General features: G+C 39.0%; 1 protein-coding gene across 10 annotated transcripts in view; it reads right to left on the bottom strand.

Moving 5' to 3' along the window:
• The window catches only part of arhgap12b (Rho GTPase activating protein 12b), a 190,484-nt gene extending 175,729 nt beyond the window's left edge, over positions 1–14,755 (bottom strand). For 4 of the 10 annotated variants that reach the window (XM_028804314.2, XM_028804315.2, XM_028804317.2 and 1 more), the window contains exon 1: positions 14,459–14,752. The gene's annotated coding sequence lies outside the window, so the exon portion shown is untranslated. Of the gene's footprint in view, positions 1–9,899; positions 10,072–14,053; positions 14,155–14,458 lie in introns of those variants that run through there. The other 6 variants (XM_028804309.2, XM_028804316.2, XM_051928964.1 and 3 more) reach the window with 5 other exon arrangements.
• Between the last annotated feature and the right edge of the window lie 1,118 nt (positions 14,756–15,873).

The raw sequence follows: 15,873 nt of genomic DNA, 5'->3' as shown, positions 1-15,873 counted from the left end.
GAATATGGGATATAGAACACACTTGGAACTTTGGAGTTTTCAAAAAAATGTGACTTTAGCTGTGGTTTAAATGGGTGCTACCTGGGGATTCAACAGAAAAATGTAATAGTGGTCTTTGGGCACAGAATTGCTAAGACAGTAGTCTGCTGATACAAAATAAAATATCCCCAAAATGCACACTCAGGGGTATCTCTCTCTCCCTTTCCAACTTGTGTTGTGGTAAAATTCCATCAGCCATGTGGTACAATCATGCAACATCCTACCACAATCCTAAATCTGCAAGATGTGTTGTCTTTTCTTTTTTTATTGTGTGTAAAATGGCTAGCTAACTTGACAATATGACTTGCCTGAAGAAGGGGCCGGAGTTGCCTCAAAAGCTTGCATATTGTAATCTTTTTAGTTAGCCAATAAAAGGTGTCATTTTGTTAGTAAGAAATAAACAGGTAACATCTGTGATCTGTGGTTTAATTGTAAAAATACCATTTTAACGAGGAACATAAGGCTTCTACATGTCTGGTTATGCTAGAAAAAGAAAAAAAACACACACACACACAATATTGGAACTGGTATCAAGATACTTCTGCAAAATCATGCACCGCATAATAAAGTCACGGAGGATTGCTTTTGAACTGAAGATCCATCTCTCCCCCTCATTTGTTGGTCAAGGGTCCAGTCTTCAATTCCAAAAGTGACTTCCTTGAGGCTTTAGTTTACTGTTGATGATGTACATCTATTTTCCCATGTTTTTCATGCGTTTTGAACATTTTGATCATGCAACAGGATAACTGACGTGTGGATTATGTGACACCATTAATGCAATATATGTTCCTTTTTCCCATCTTTTGCTGTTTTGTGCATGAAAAGATCAATATGATTACTACAAACAACATGGGGAAAGCAACACATACAAAATATCCTTTTTGGATGGATTATTTATTTAATGCCCCTATTTGCATCTGTTAAGTTGTTGTATATGTACAAGCATTCACACTGAGCAGCTACTAATTGGCTTTTTTTCTTCTTTTTATTATAATAAATGACATTTCATGTCTGAAATCTGATTCAAAATTCCTGTTTGGTAGGAAAGTACTTAAATATGCATTTTTTAAATTAGTCTAACTTAATTTATATCTACTATTTACAAAACGTTACAGTGCTAAGAATACAATATTTAGCAAATCTGAATTGTGTTTGTGGATTAAGTCAGTAATGTTCATTTTTATTTGAATATTTGCACCTATAAAAAGTACCACTTCTATTTTAGTTTCGTTCAAAGCAATTATCAAGTCACACACTGTATAAAAAATACAGATGTTTACGCTCTGCATTGTACTGCATCAACACAATGTTTAAAGTCTTAATTAGGGTCACACAGTGATCCACAGCGACCCAGTGACAGAGAATGAATACCCAACTTTGTGTTTTACAGTTCAACACTTTAGAAATTAGGCCTAACCACCTTAAATCATCTTTGGTATTGTTGTCACTCTTGTATGTAATCCCATATTTCAAACAAAGTCATGCAAACCTTGATCATGAAACATTTTTACAAACAAAAATAGAAAGTGCAATATTTTACTCACTGAAAATATAAAAATGAATAAAGAATGGTGAAAATGTTAATTGAACTCTGGCAGCTACATTCCTCACAAATCCAACTCACTCACATGGACAACACAAACTTAGCCATGCAGGAGTATTTAATTAGAAGATTTCTACCGAATTGCTCCATTGAATACCACTGGACAAGGAGGTAAAAAGCTCTTTTTGTTTTTATCTAAAAACAAAGCTCAAAAGATACAGCGCCAACATGCAGCAACCAGATAAAGCATAGTCTTTCCTAATGCCAGCAGTAAGTAGTTGGGCTCCTGCCATAGAAATGTTCTTGAAATGCTGGAGTTCATTACATTTTGTAACTACAACAAAAGCCACCTTCATTTTAAATTAGAGATAGAAACTTCTTGATATTTTTCCTTTTATAATCTTGCCATTTCATAGCGTCAAAAAGCAAAGCAAAAAATCTGCAACCAAGTCAAGTATCAAAATTGCAATTAAAAAGATGCACAAATCAGGATCACCTCTTTCAGCCTCTTATGATGCTTCAATATACTGCACACCACAGCTCTATCATTTAAACATGCAAGTTAACACACAGGTAAAGCCATCCACTTTAGTTAATATGAGTTCTTCTTTATTAATAATTTTAATAACATTTAGTTCATTTTTGGTGATTTGTAAATCACAAGCATTTCCCTATTTTCTACATGGAAACTCGTGTTCCATGTACAGTAAGCAAAGCTTGTGATTTACATTAGATACCAGTTGTGGGGGCTGAAACCGTAACCTTGAGCTAAGCCACCCACCACATTTATGTCAGAATATGTGAATAATTTTACATAAACTTTAAGAACAAAGTTAGTCAGCTTATTGTTAAAATTCTGGAATAAAAATAAAATATAAAAGTTTATTTTCATATTTAGGTGTCAACAGCAGTTGCACTGAAAACAATTTAAGGAAACCACACTGTATATTGAAAATAATAAACCTGAATCTTTTCTAACCAACAACAAACCCATTACAAAAAAATACTTTTATTAAATATTATATAAAAATTATTTAACTTGCTTAAGACAGTATACCCGTATTTTATGTATAGGCCTCATCCTTCTACCATGGAAAATTTCAAAACAGATCAAGACACATATCACTTTAGAAAGATTTAGTCTACAGAATTCCATAGAATCTGGGATACAGGATTACAAAGTGCCTGGTGTCTGTGTATAAATAAAGAGGCTTTTCCGAAAAACACCTCTTGATAATGATGTTTCTCTCAAAAACATCCCCAGGAACAGCACATGATTTTTTCAAATGATGCGAACTCTAGTTTGTAATTTACATCTTTACATATTCTGTTGAGCTTCGATTAACAATAATGCTATACATCACCTTACCTAATATAACAGAAACTAGAAAAGTAATTATAATATTACTGTACTGGAAACCAAGTATCCTAATAATATTTAGCCAGAGAAGCAAACCAAAAACAAAATGCACCACTTTTGCATTTGGATCTTGACTGATCCAAGGTGTCGCATAATACATGTTTTGCTGACAACTACTTTACTGTGTATCATTTAGTGACACCTGCCTGTCAATGCACTAAACCAACAAACACAATCACAGTAATTCTCTTATGCCATTTTGTACCCATCTTTCCATTTTATAATATGGTTTTCCAGTGCACGAGAGTGTTATAGGAAGAACTACCTACTATGGTAGCAATGAGTAAAAGTGATGAACCAGCTATGGATATGATGGCAGTTAGCACAATAATCACAGTAGGAATTTTGATCTATGTGAATACATTCAACAATCTGTTTATTGTTGAACTACACATAAATTAAGGCTGTTCAAACTTATGAGAGTTACTGTGACCAATGGCTACTTGGTTATTCGATTTAGGGCATGAAATATTTACAGAGCTATAACAAAAAATAAACAGTAATCAGTCTTTATTAGAAGTAGCAATGTAAGATAAGATTCCACACAGTTCATGCAGAAAGAATTGCAGCATGGATGCTCAAAAAAAAAAGTTGGGAGAGGATTTGAAGCGGCTCCTAAAACAATGCTACTTAGGTCTTCATTTCAACTGGGTGCATCAAATTATTGCTTCTAAGGGAGAACAAATCCAAACCATACAGCACTACAATATTTTTCAATGCTATACAACATCAGTATCTTCAGAGCAGTAGGTATTTTCTTTACTATTGAATTCCACTGCACAATGAATTCTTTCTGTGCTCGTATGAGAACAGTAAACAGCCCCTGAACAATTTGAATTATGACAAGCTACAGTATGAATGCTGCTACCATTAGCTTTACTGTTGACACTTCAACTAAATTCTTCACTTAAACATTCTGACTGAATTTTTGTAATGACTACAGCATTCTTCATAGTAATAACAATGGTCTAAATCAGGGGTAGGCAACGTCGGTCCTGGAGTGCCACAGTATGTGCAGGTTTTTGTTCCAACCCAGTTCCTTAACGAGAACTCAATTATTGCTGATGAAGCACATATTGCTTAAGTGACATTTTAATGCTTCATTTTAGTGGTCTCGCTTGTTAAGGTTCTCCAACCTTAATTGCTTATTTCAATCTTAAACTGCTGCATTCAGTGTTTTAATTGCTCCTTATTAGCAATAAGATGTAAAAGACAAAGCAGCCAGCAGTTCTCCAGCTAGCTTTTTTCCAATTACATCTGTGTGTGTTCATCATGCACGGTTTGATTTAATAAAACACTTAATAGAAAAATGTGACAGACTGAAAATGATCTGTTTTAGGCTTCAAATCATTTGGATGATATCCTTGGAAAGGAAAAAAATCTACGATATAAAAGCCTTACATTGCACAGACTAACAAGCCATAAAATTAAATAAGGTCTGAGATCGGCAATGATTGGTTTCTAATTAAGCAATTGGGTTGGAATGAAAACCTGTAGCCACTGCGGCTCACCAGGACCGACATTGCCTACCCCTGTTTTACATCTTATTGCTAATAAGGAGCAATTAAAACACTGAATGCAGCAGTTTAAGATTGAAATAAGCAATTAAGATTGGAGAACCTTAACAAGCGAGACCACTAAAATGAAGCATTAAAATGTCACTTAAGCAATATGTGCTTCATCAGCAATAATTGAGTTCTCGTTAAGGAACTGGGTTGGAACAAAAACCTGCACATACTGTGGCACTCCAGGACCGACGTTGCCTAACCCTGGTCTAAATTACCTACTGCCAATCAGCAAATCACCTGAAAGTTAATCAAGCCTGTTGATTTGCATGGCAACTACTTCAGGGTACCACTGAAGAAAATTATTTAGATATCTGATTTACAGACATTGTAATTGATTTTTTTATGGAAAATAACTAATAGAAAAGCTATTTAGCAATTACTGCATTAAAAATATTTACTTTTCCTGAAAAAAATGGGCCACATGCTTTTCTTGCTTTTTATATACTGAAGCCTGGCATGAGGGCGTAGTATCTCCCTGAACCTCGCATTGTCAGTGACTCACTGGTACCTGAATGATGCTTATGTAATCTTAATGATTTAAAATGCCCTGAGCATAGCAAAGGTGCCTCGTGAATGGAAGATCATTAACTATTAAACAGAATTCATCTGGCATCTATTAACAGAATTTGCAGTGTTTAATATGGAAACATTTTGAAACCGCACTGTGACACTGATATTATCTAGTCCATGCTATTTATATCACACACACCACACGTTAGTGTTGGTATTGTTATAAGTTTATTGCCTGTGGCAAAGTATTATACTAAAACCAGTAATAAAGCATAACCAACACTCAATAATAATAAACATCTAGAAATCTACAGTCTATCAGTGTCATGAAATATTTGGCAAACTCAATTTTTTACATCAACATTCAAATACAAAGTAATGGAGAGCTGGAGTCTATCCCAGGAACATCAAATGCAATGAAATATCCAAAATGTAGAGGCCTGCAAGATCAATTCAGGGAACAAAACCACTGTCATTTGTACCAGGGCATTTTAAAGTAACTGGTAAACACAGCAGACACAAATTTAGCATGTGTTAGGAAAACAGGATTACATCCCCCTGTTTGGGTGGAGAACAAAGGAAGAATGCACTGTACATACTCTACGGAGACCATTACTAGAATTAGAGTTCAGCATTGTCTGCTGGAGCTATGAGGAAGAAGTAGTAGCTACTGTACCACTGTGTTTCTCACTAAATGTGCACCGAGCTGAAATGATTTACATTCAGGGGCAGTTAGATTAGCTAGTTATTTTTCTATCTTTTTTATTTCTTTTGAATATTTTTAGCTTTGCTTGTGTTTTATAATCTAGTTGAATTAAGCATATGTTGCAGTTCAAATGTAGCCTGATGAAGAAATCCCAAATCTCAGACACTTTTTGCCAGTACAGTATTTACAGCATCCTACTAGATGCTGTCCAGATGAGTACCCCAACAAAACCTCTAGACATGTTTCTATCTGGCTATCAATGATGCATCTCAGCATTACCACTTCTGAATAAGACATGAAGCTTTATAATTTCATCCTGACAATGTTTGCAAATTTTTAGAAACCATACATAAGAAATTTGATAAATGAGAAGAGGCCATTTAGTCCATCCAGATTGTTTGTTTAGCGAATAACTAAGTTATCCTAATACCTCATCCAAATATTTCACATATGATTTTCAAGACTGAAATCTTTATACTGGTTTGATTTTTGTGCAGTATAGATTTTGGATAACTATATACAACAAGGATTATTGTACATTTATTTTTTCCTTCCGATTTTACATTATTTTACCTTGTCATCATACAAATAATACAACCTCTCTTTTTACGGATGCTTCTAGACTAATTTAATTATTTAAAAATTATTCGGTTCTTGTTTTCCTGTTTTATATTTTAAGTTGGGTAACCCTTGACATCACAGACATTTGTATGAAGTTATCCTTCCTGAAATTGGAATCAGCCTTTAAGGTGGCTGTGGCATCACAAATGCCTAATATGGCAGCCAGACACACAATAATTTTTCACATACACCACACATTTAAATATTTTTTTCCACAGACAGAACATAATGACTTTTATGTTTATTGATTTTGTGTTTTTTTTACTCGTTATAGAGTTTGTCACACACGTGCGCATGGGAGGCAGCTAAAGGGCTTGAGGGACGGCAGTTCTGAGACATACCGGGAGGTGGCAGAGTGCACGGACTCTTTTTCTCTCTTGCCTGCAGACCGTTCCCGGGAGATTCCACCTGGCTCTCGTGACATCATTTCCGGGACCGAGCCAATGGAAGGAGACCTGACTGGCTCCGACCCCTCTGACGTCACGTCCGGGCTCGGTCCAATGGAGAACGAACACATCCCTGATCCTTATGACCTCACTTCCTGTCTTCCCCTTTAAAACCCTGCCCTCTTTCCTAATTCCTCAGTCTGGTTTTGGACTTGTTTGTATGCACTTCAGTGCTATTACTCTTCATTGCAACTTTGCAGCCAAGGATTTTGAGATTATACGGGTGGCTGCCCCAAACCTTTATCGGAGTATGTCTTATTCTTTCACAAGTTATCATCACCATCATGGAAAGGTGAACAAAACTATGAGACAAAAAACTCGAACTACTGCCTTGTATATATAAACATTAGAATCCAACTCAACAATCAAGCAAGCAGGCAAACACTCAAAGAATGTTGCTCTAATGGGGACATTAGCTTTGGCTCTTATGTATGACTCCACTGGGGGTTGAACAGAACTGCAGTCATATATATCCCTAAACAATCTTACACGTCAAATATAAATTAACAGAGAACGTGAACATATTGTTTTCCACATATGGTCACATCAATTTATTTTACATTGTTGGTTTACGAAAACCACCCAGCTTTCTTGCTGGTTCAAGAAAATAACTTCTGGGAGAGAGCTCTAGTTCCAGCTTACAGCGAAGGTGCAGAAGCAGAGGATCACAGTCCCGGACTGCCCTTTACAGTCGCTAGGAACATGTATGTGCTCAGCCTGATCTACAAAAAAACAGGAAACAAGAAAGGGCACTTGCATGGGAATAGCAAGGAATGGACTTCCTGTACTGTGCAGTTTCCAGCTGGAAAAAAAAAACAATGTAGACACATGAAAAGGCACAATGTTTAAATCCAAAGGGCTCCATCAGAGGATATATTAAATCTAAATCTATAACAGACATGCGATGAAGATTTTTGTGTTAAGTTTAACATGAATCAGGGAGGGCAAATTGGTTCTCATAACACTCTTTAAAAGTGGTTTGATACATTTTAATCAATTCTACTGCATCACTTTCACTTTATCAGGTAGACATATTTAATCGACGACCGAGTGCATTTCTCAGTATTATAGTTCAACTCTTACATCTAGAAGGGTAACAACAATACTGAGGATCAATAGGGATCAATAGTACAGAGTAACGGGGATTGTGGAAGAGAGGTGAAAAGGAGAGTGCAGGCAGGGTGGAATGGGTGGAGAAGAGTGTCAGGAGTAATTTGTGACAGACGTGTATCAGCAAGAGTGAACGGGAAGGTCTACAGGACGGTAGTGAAACCAGCTATGATATATGGGTTGGAGACGGTGGCACTGAAAAAAAAAAACAGGAGACAGAGCTGGAGGTGGCAGAGTTAAAGATGTTAAGATTTGCATTTGTGTGACAAGGATGGATAGGATTAGAAATGAGGACATTAGAGGGTCAGCTCAAGTTGGACGGTTTGGAGACAAAGCTAGAGAGGCGAGATTGTGTTGGTTTGGACATGTGCAGATGAGAGATGCCGGGTATATTGGGAGAAGGATGCTAAGAATAGAGCTGACAGGCAAGAGGAAAAGAGGAAGGTGATGGGTGTAAAAGAGCAAGATGCAGAGGACAGGAAGATATGGAAAAACATGATCCACTGTAGCAACCCCTAACGGGAGCAGCTGGAAGAAGAAGAAGATCTAGAATGGTAACAAAATAGTATGCTGATAACATTTTTTATTTTTTATATACAGTATATATCAGTGACAAAAACATACAGTATAATTTTTAAATTCATAGAATTACATAAAGTGTAGACCGGAACCAAAAAAAATAAATAAAAAATAATTCTGTGATCCACTTACTGTATCAATAAAACAGTTGAATATTGCAGTGTTTTTCATTTTGATATATCAAATACACAGAGGACAGATTATGATTTTACCCTTTATTTTTTGCACCATATATAGGAATGGAGAATCTAGGAGGCAATGCTAACCTTTGTGAGCTGCCATCTGTTGGTATGCATTGTGTTATAAAATAAAAATGCATCACTTTCTGTGTGCCTTCCATTAACTGAAACCAGCAATGACTTTTACAAAAGTGTATGCATAACAAATTTACATCAACATGTGGATTATGTGACGCGTAACCAGAGATTATTTTCCTCTATGAACTTTTTTCAAATTGTTTGCCATTGTACAACATTAGTCGCCATTGGCTTGAATTAAATCATTTTTTTAACTCCTTTCTGCATGAAAACAAGATTAATATTTTTCTTAGCCATCGATACAAACTACATGGGGTAATATACTAAAAATATCACTTATGGATTGAATTTTCCTTTAAACGTTTTAGACTTTTAGCAGTTACCTTAGTTTCAGGAAGATAATAAATAAAACGCTTTTTAATTTACTACTTCATGTACTACAACCTTAAATAGACTTTGCTTTCAGTAAATATCTTAACTCTCTCAAACAATACCTCTAACTGAGAAAATTTGGGGTATAAACAAAGTTGCTGCTAGATGATAACATTAAGTGTTATTTTAAAAAGGTGTACATCCTTTTTTAAATTCTCTCTGAATACAGATAACATCTTTTCTCATCCTGGTGAACTATTACCAAGATTGCACATTGTTTAAAGCCATTCTACTGTGCACATACTGTGGTTACAGCGTTACTTACCAAAAAACAACAAGTAGTTTCAGAACTCATACTGTCTAGACAAAGATAATGTTAAGGTGCTACTCTAAAAATGGAAACTTACTGCAGCTATGTAACATAAATGTTGATAATAACTGCCAGAAATGGCAAAATAATTTACACACATTGATAAAAAGACACAAATCAGACCAAACAGAAAGCAGAATCTCAAATGACTGAAGCCAAAAACATTAAAACAGGAGCAACGGTCAAACATGAAATTTCCAGTACCTAATAAACAATGGAAGTCAGGCAAGTTTAAAGCTATAGAGACAACAGCGAAACAACATAACACAGAATGCAAAAAAATTAGCATACGCTTACAGGAATAAATCAAAATGAAAATTACACTGTGATGGTTGAAAACCTGTGTAATGGCACAGACTTTATTTCATCAACTGATGGTCAACATCTCTTCACTTAATGAGAAGCAAGTTCCAAAAGCATATTTTCTGGCTTGTTTTAAAGAGGCCATCACCATCTGAAAGACCCCTTTGTCCTGTGAGGCTATGTTACTGTACCATTCAGTGATGCCACCAGTCAGGACAGTCTGTATACTGCAATAAAAAAAAATGGAATCTCAGCAAAAGGATAAAACTTTACTCTCCTCTTGCTTTCCTAAACAACCCCTGCTGTTAAGCAAGATGGTTAAAGGAAAACAAGCAAGTGTTCTATTCTGTTCTAGAAGAGAATATACCCTTCAGCCCAACAAGCACGTCAAATCCTATTCACCCAATTTCTCCAAAATAAATATAGAGCAAGTGCAGCCCCGGCTCTAACAAAAATGTCAGAAATTTCCAAGAGAGTATTTAGATTTGATATAAGTGTGTGTTTGGGGGGTTGGAGGAGGAGTTGACCCTGGCTAAATGACCCCTTGGAGCCAGGTATGAGACAATATATCAGTGTGGTTCTTGGTATGCGCAACTAAATAGACTGGGGTCATGTTCAAAGCTGGCACATGTCAGTAATCTACTGTGGATCATTAAAAAAATAGGGGTTTCCTTTTTCCTAAATAAATAAATAAATAAATAAAAATAAAAAAGGACCATTAGGCAGCTTGATGACTTAAAAGTCTTTCATTGTGGGAAAGTTCCTGCTATGGTCTGGAATCCATCCTGGGAACCACTACTCCCAAGCTGGTCTTCAGAGCCCTAAAAATGAATGCATGGATAACCAAAGCACACCACGATTTTTTGGTTGTGATCAAATTTTTATTGAAGCTTGATTACATCTTGCCTGAAGAAGGGGCCTGAGTTGCCTCGAAAGCTTGCATATTGTAATCTTTCTAGTTAGCCAATAAAAGGTGTCATTTTGCTTGGCTTTTCTCTACATTCATAATGGCTAACACGGTACAACACCCTAGTACTATTGAAGCTTAAAAGCCAAATTGTGCCACAGTTCCCCCAAGAGTGATCTGGCTTGCAGGATCCTCAATATTGAGGAGCCAAGGGGACGAACCAGGCCACAGGGACACCCATGTAACACCTGGCTGTTGCAGACAGATAGTCATTTCTGGAGGGTGGGACTGGACCGCATATCTCCCTGGGGGCTGCCAACCAGGATCCCAAGCTGTTTCGTCGTATGATGGGTATGGCAACACGCTGTATAAGTGCATGCTCCCCAACCTGACCTGACCTTAAAAGCCAAACCATTGAAGAAAAACATAAGCTACTTTGACAAGAAGGAAAAAAAACCCACAATACTTGGTGCCCTCCTGCACCCAAGCCATCCAAATTCAAATTGAGAGCAAAATAAATAAATAAATGGACCCAAGGGGACCAGCAAGGAAGACAAAAGCACAATACTGAAGCCACTATGAAGAACACTACATAAGGATTAGGATTGTGGTCAAGTCGGTGGGCATCTGTTGTTGGAATAGCTACAGTATACTGCATCAGTCCATTTCTCAATATAACAGCCAGATCGGTCCATTTATCAATAAAAGAGCCAGATATCCCATGAATCCTCATCAACAATTCCAAAAGAATCAGATCAAAAAAGGAAGGACAGAGAAAAAGCAAAAAATTTAATCAGGAGATTTTCAGAGGGAAGGAACGGGAACTTCAACAGCAATTGTCTCCAACAGAATAAACTCTGCTGGATAACCAGATAAATGAGGCAAAGAAAAAAAAGTCCAAAAGCATAACAATATGGTGAAGGGGTGTTAACTGAGAAAATGGAAGTAAGAAAATCAGACAGTCCACACCAAAAACTGAACACAGAAGGGCAGTCAAAACATATGCATAAAAGTACCAGGGATGTTCAGGGAGCAAAAGTGACAATTAGGGTCAGAGGACATTGCACATGAATATTGCTTGTAAGGGGTGACATATTGTGGACAAATTACATTAAAAAAGAATAACTTATAAATGTTTTGAAACCACTTCTTTTGGTTTTTGTACTGCATCTGCTGGCTCACCAGTAAGAGAAAAACCCCACGCAATATACCATTTGACTCATCAGGATATCTAGTTATGCAAGATGTCAAGCTATTTGGGGTTACCCTCTATTTTGGCCATCTGGACCAGTAAAAACCCTCACTTTAAGCCATTCTGAACCATATGTTGTGCAAGAAATTACACCCTTATGATAAAGAGTCCCACAGTTCAAAGACATGCAGGTTAGGTGGATTGGCGATTCTAAATTGGCCCTAGTGTGTGCTTGGTGTGTGGGTGTGTTTGTGTGTGTCCTGCGGTGGGTTGGCACCCTGCCCAGGATTGGTTCCTGCCTTGTGCCCTGTGTTGGCTGGGATTGGCTCCAGCAGACCCCCGTGACCGTGTTCGGATTCAGCGGATTGAAAAATGGATGGATGGATGATAAAGAGTAAAACAATAGCTGTTTTTTACGCAGAAGCAATCAGAAATACTTGAAGTTGTACATCTCACATCAACCTACCACAGGGGTTCACCCGGCAATGGGATACAGTGGGCAGGCAGTGTGGTAGAGTGGTTAAGGGTAAGGACTTCAACCCCTGAGTGTGAGACTTCAAATCCTGCTACTGACACTGTGTGTGATGATGAGCAAGTCATTTGACCTACCTTACTCCATTTGGAATGCAAAAGAAATGTAACCAATTGTATCATAAATGTTGTTAAGTCACCTTGGATAAAGGCATCAGCCAAATAAGTAAGAGGTGAACTGGATACAAAAGCTCAAAGTGACTCTTTTTCACAAAACTTTAGAAAAAAAATAAGGGCAATAATATAGGCATAAGGACTATCGTTTTATAATACTTAGAAGTTGCTGATCACGGATATATTTTTCATATTTGACCCTTTACTGGGGGGGACCGTAGCCCTGTAAAAGCCAATCCCAGAAGGTTAGTCAGTCAAGCATCATCCAAGCCGCTATATCCTAACACAGGGTCACGGGGGGTCTGCTGGAGCCAATCCCAGCCAACACAGGGTGCAAGGCAGGAACAAATCCCAGGCAGGGTGCCAGCCCACTGTAGGGCGCACACACACCAGGGACAGTTTTAGGATCACCAATGCACCTAACCTGCATGTCTTTGGACTCCGGAGCACCCGGAGGAAACCCACGCAGACACGGGGAGAACATGCAAACTCCACGCAGGGAGGACCCAGGAAGCAAATCCAGGTCTCCCCCAGAAGGTTAAAAAGTACAAATTTTGACCCTTAACTATTGATCTTGCCCTCTATGGACCTCTGTCATTTTTCATATTCTATTACAATCAAGAATGGTTACACTTTAAACTGAAACACACACTTTAATATTTCAAACGTTTGATGCAACCATTCTTATTTATTATGTACATCAACCTCATAAAGTAAATCACTACATTTCTTGTTAACGCCTCAAATTTAGGCAGCTTTCCCAAATTCAGACTTCTAAATTGAGACTGTTAATAACTAGAACTTCTTGATACCAATGAGTCATTTTTTTTCTTTTAGAAAAACTAAATTTCATGAAATCGAATAAGTAAGGGAAAAATGTCTGGGCCGCACCTGTCCTTGTTAATAATGGGTGATGTGCTGCTTTACAAAAGACTGCATATATTGTTTGTGACACTGGTTTGTGTTTTTTGGGGAGTGTAAGCGAGAATTAATACAAAGGATGGGAACAAGCTTTAAAAACAGATCTAAGTTGTAAATAAAAGAAAATGAAAGATGAGGGGAATAGAAAAGAAGGAGATCAAGGAAGATATTCAAAAATGACCAATTAAGCAGTTACAAGGTACCGAGCTCCTTTCTTTCTATCAGCCTGAGAAAACGTTCAAACCAAGCTGTACAATATTCGGCTAATTGTACCCCCAAATGGTCCGATTTATCCTTTGCTTTTGGAAGTAACTACGCGCGATCGGTGATAAGTCTTATAAATTTACAATCAATTATAACCTTAAACCCTTGTCCAGTAATCAGGGTATGGTGTGCCAGGGCGTCTCCGCCTTGGAAGTTTGTCAGTTTCTATCGCTTTTCTCCCAGACACAGTCGCCTTTGCCCCACCGCGAGTTAAAAGTCAAAACGAAACCAGAAACGACTTGATTTCTTCTGGACGTGCTTAAAAGTTATTCCCGGATACCTGTTGTTACTCTTGGAATCAGCACACGACGGAGGCGTTTCGCCGAACTTTCAGTGGAGTCTTCGCTCAACGACATCGACGCGTGAATGGAACGCGCTAGTAGGGAGAGTAGCGCGCTGCCCGGACTCGCCGCAGTGCCTGCCGGCGCGCGCGGTCCCGCCAAGCTGACTGGACGCGCCGCCACAAACAACAGGTTCACTCCGCTCGGAGGGCAGGCAGGCAGACACGCAGGCGGGCGACGCAACAACAGTTCGCCCTTCGCGCTGTCCGTCTTGACGAAGAATAAACCGAGAAGCAACCGTAAATATTGTCGGTGTTGTTAACAGAGAACGAAAATCAAAAACCCTGGCAAATGAAAAAAAGAAGGCGGAAAAACAAACTTTTTAAGAAGGGAGGGTTGCATACCTGCTGGTCTGTGAGTATTCCACAGCGCCTCCAAACGAAAAGAACCCCACTGTGTTGCGCTACGCTCTGACCTTCTTTCCTTCCCTTCGTTTACCGGCGGACAGAGAATCCCCTCGGCGTGACGGACTCCTGGGTCCCCTCTGTTGTCCGTCCGCTCCCAAACGCAGCCTTCCTCGAGCGGCCTCGTTTCCAGTGGACACAAGCACGAGCTGAGCAGAGCAGAGAAGGCAGGCAGGCGCGCACCCGAGCGAGCGAGCGACCGACCTACCGCCAGCCACACCGCACCGCCCTCCTTTCAGCAACCGGGGAAGCGAGTTGGACGCGCTGCACTTTTAGGTAGGCGTTGGCACCATCTTGTGGCTGCAATTTTTGAAACGAACATGGTATACCATCATCATCTTCACTGTTTCTGGCCGATCGGCAAAGTGTGAATTGGCAAGGCATAATTTCACACAATGATTCCGTTCTCCCAGTTCTGTGTGGTGAGAAGCCAAATCCGTGGTCAGCACCAGCCGACTCGAGGCAAAATCAGCCACGCTAATGTATATGTTAGTCATTTTAATTTAGAGTCACCGATTGATAAAAATTGATGTCGGGGGAGAAGTGTAAACTCCATATAGATAGTGAATATCTGGAAATTGGCGCTGTTGGGGTCAGCACTGATCTCACCTGTCACTTTTAGTTGTGTTTGAAAAGTTTCCATCCCTTCATGTAACGGACATGTACTGCAAGTTAGGACAGTATTGGGCATTTAATGATTTCAACAACTATTCTTTTTCGGTGTCATAATGATTGTTAAAAATTCATTTAAAAAAAAAATCCAGAAATTTAGCACACGTTTTAATTCATTATGAATTTTCTGAAACCATCACAGGGTCCAAAAATATGATACAATACAACTATCCATCATCCATCCATCCATTTTCCAACCCGCTGAATCCGAACACAGGGTCAGGGGGTCTGCTGGAGCCAATCCCAACCAACACAGGGCACAAGGCAGGAACCAATCCCGGGCAGGGTGCCAACCAACCGCAGGACACACACCCACACACCAAGCACACACTAGGGCCAATTTCAGAATCGCCAATCCACCTAACCGCATGTCTTTGGACTGTGGGAGGAAACCGGAGCGCCCGGAGGAAACCCACGCAGACACGGGGAGAACATGCAAACTCCACGCAGGGTGGACCCGGGAAGCAAACCCGGGTCTCCTAACTGTGAGGCAGCAGCGCTACCGTGCCGCCCCCATCCATTATCCAACCCGCTATATCCTAACTACAGGGTCACGGGGGTCTGCTGTAGCCAATCCCAGCCAACACAGGGCACAAGGTAGGGAACAAATCCCGGGCAGAGCGCCAGGACACACCCACACCAAGCACACACTTGGGACAATTTAGGATCGCCAATGCACCTAA

The sequence above is a fragment of the Erpetoichthys calabaricus genome, chromosome 6 (genome assembly GCF_900747795.2).
Source record: "Erpetoichthys calabaricus chromosome 6, fErpCal1.3, whole genome shotgun sequence".
NCBI lineage: Eukaryota > Metazoa > Chordata > Cladistia > Polypteriformes > Polypteridae > Erpetoichthys > Erpetoichthys calabaricus.
This window is presented reverse-complemented; position numbering and strand designations above follow the sequence as displayed.